The following is a 3,272-nucleotide window of genomic DNA, read 5'->3' as shown; positions in this document are numbered from 1 at the left end:
AGTCTTTCTCTCCTGTTTGGATAATCTTGACTCCTATTGCAATAGTATTGAATAAAGTCTCCCTTAACATTTTAACAAGTGTCAGAATAATATATTTTTAACACTGGGAGCCAGCCAGGCCAGTTCTCTGTGCTACCACTGGTTTGCCTGGAATGTAGTGAATACTGTTGCCAAGTAGGATCCAGGGGGCCTGGAGGGGAGTAAGAAAAGGAAGGGGAGTTGGGGATGGGCAGATGGGGATGGTAGACGGAGAGGGAGGGGCCCAAGGTGAGGTTGGGATGTCCAGAGGGGGGATACATTGTATTGTGAACATGTTCAAACGTGCAACAAAGTTGGAAGAATTTTATAACAAACATCGATAGTCCCACCACCTGGATTCTAGCATTAATATTGTAATTTACTTATTTATCACATGTCTATCTACCTGTCCATTCTCTATTCATCTATCAACCCATCTTGTTTTCATGCATTTCAAAATAAGTTAAAGACATCAGTATATCTTACCTCTAAACACTTAAGCATGCATAACATGAACTAGAGGTCAACATTTAATTATAGATTTTTCATTTGTTATAAAATTTACCTATAGTAAAATGCACAAATCTTAAATGTACATTTACTTAATTTTGATAAATGCGTAGCCCTGTGTAACTCATCCCCTATCAGGTACAGAACATGACCATCACCCAGAAATTTCCCTCATTCCCCTTCCCAATTATTTTGGGCCCTTATCCCCAGAGACAATGCCTGCAGTGATTTTATTTTATTTTTTCACTATAGATTAGTTTTGTCTATTTTCAAAGTTCATATAAATGGAATTCTGTGTATTTAGACTTCTCCGGCTTTTTTTTTCCCCATTCATCTTGATGTTTTTGATAGTCATCTCTGTTGTTTAAGTTGTACACAGGCATACCTCTGAGATACTTCAGGTTTAGTTCCAGACCATCACAATAAAGCAAATACCAAAATAAGGTAAGTCAAATGACTTTTTCTTTTTTTTGGTTTCCCAGTGCATATAAAAGTTATGTTTGCATTATACTGTAGTCTATTAAGTGTGCAACAGGATGATGTCCACTTGTCAATTAAAATAGATATCCTATTCTGTTTAATTTGGGGAAACTTGCCTTTAAAAGTACTTCTTAAATGATCTTATCTAATTGGCACATCCCCCATAATGGCCATCGCATTTCTAGGTGGGAATTCTCCCGAGGGCCGGCAGCAGTTTGGTAGGACCCTGGCCCCAAATGGGATATCACTCACATTTCTGCCTGGCCTTATTTTGGGGCCTTAGCCTGATGGCCACCAAGCCAAGTTCCTCGAGGCACAAAACGAGCTTAGTAAGATGTTGCCATTTTGCTAGATGCCTGTAACTTTGGGATTATCCTTCTTAGATAGAAAACAAGCAAGTGTGCTAAAACATGGCTCATTTGACTCTTCAGAATTTAAGGGTGCCATTAGCTAAGCTTTGGGGTCCCTCGGAGCCAAACTAATACTGAAGTGATGGGCTACAGGGTTGGGATTGTGCATATCTTCCCGTTCCCTCACTGCACAGAAGTTTTCTTGAACAGGGTGACCTGGTGTCAATCTAAGCCATTCTGAGAATCAGCTTATTCTATCCTGGGAGTCCTCCTGAGGGGGTGAGTGCTCTAGCAGCCTTTAAATGCTTCACCCATGCCCACCAATTTGATGGCATTTGGCTTCTGAAACCCTCATTAGCAGTAGCCTCTATTTACACAAAACAAAAAAACACATGCATTTTATTGTATCCGTAATAATCAAGATATGTTACTGTATCATGGTCACAAGAAGGCCCTGTGTGCACCACCACCAAATCCCATGGAAATGTGCTGAAATTTTCGACCCAGGGAATTGTGGTCTGTAAACCTAAGGCCTGGGCTCTGGGCCAACCCTTCTGCCAGCCCAACTGGGCTGGAGGCAAACATGCCAGTTCAATAGTCTCCGGTCATAACCTTTGGCTGGTGCACGCTGACCCCACCTGTGAAGGAAAGCCAATTAGATTAGGAGCTCTAAGGCAAAACATGCAGAGCTCAGAACCAAGGGAAACTTACCTACTCCAAAGTTTTGTGGTACCAGGCCTGTGTTTCTCATTGTCCCCAAATGCCGCCAGAAGTTCACTTCCATCCTGTCACTGTCACCAAATCTGTTATATAACAAAAATTCATCCTAATAAATTTTAAAGATCTAATTGGCTTTATTAATCAGCTCATGAATCAGGCAGCATCCCATCTGGCAAGTAGAGGGGAACTCCAAAGGGCTATAGATGAGGAAAGGTTTTTAAAGGTAGAGAGGGAGAGGAAAAATGGGAATTACTAACAAAGAATCAGTTATTTTAGGCAAGGTCACCATCCTAAGGGGGGCCCAGGGGTCTATCAGTACATTTCCTCACGCTGACCAGGAAATTCCCCTGCGGACTGGTGAAAGGCTACATTTCTGGGGGGCTGAAACTGCAGGTTTAGGTTAGGTATTAAGCCACAGTTTGTTGACATGGGGCCTTGAGTCACACCCTTCTAGGTCTGTGTTTCTGTTTTTTTAACACAGGGAATTAAATCTCCTAAGCACCATAGTAGTAATTTTAGGAAGAAACCCACATATTCACAGGATGGCCCTTCCTGCCAAAGATCCCTTGAACTCACTTCCCCATACAGCACTCGGACACTCACCTGCCAAGGGGATTTGGGTCAGCACAGCCATGGGGCCAGAGTGAGCACTTCTGACTGGTAAATTGTGGGTAATATTTGCCGAGCATTCAGCTTGTCAACAGAGAGGAGCAACACTCTGAGACAACGTTTGCCTCACGGCTGAAATTTCAGACACTGCTCCCCACTCCCCCCTCCAACCATCGCGTGCCCCGAGAAGCTTGCACTTGGAGCCAAACCGTGATTTTCATAAGACCTGCAGCCAAGACTCAGTGAATGGTGCTTTTTGTACAAATAAAAATATGTGGTAGCATGTGGGTGTGCATTGTTCTATCAGCAAGAATTATCTTGTTCGGGAACTTTAGCCAAGCTCTATGTGGCATTTGGGTCCAAGCAGTGACCTGCAGCCACCACTTCATCCCTGCTCCATGGACCCTGAGTTCACCTGCCTCTGCCTCTCTCTTCCCACCACAACTCACGGGCTTGGTGGCATCCCAAACAGAACCTCTGAGTCCTCCAGGCATGAGCTTAAAAGAAACTTTGCAGCCGAAGTCCCTGGCATCCTCCACTGCAGACACCTTGTGTAATTTTCACACCCAGGCAGGATTAACTCCC

This window comes from Neomonachus schauinslandi, chromosome 10 (assembly GCF_002201575.2).
Source record: "Neomonachus schauinslandi chromosome 10, ASM220157v2, whole genome shotgun sequence".
Classification (NCBI taxonomy): Eukaryota; Metazoa; Chordata; class Mammalia; order Carnivora; family Phocidae; genus Neomonachus; species Neomonachus schauinslandi.
Note: the sequence above shows the minus strand (reverse complement) of the source record.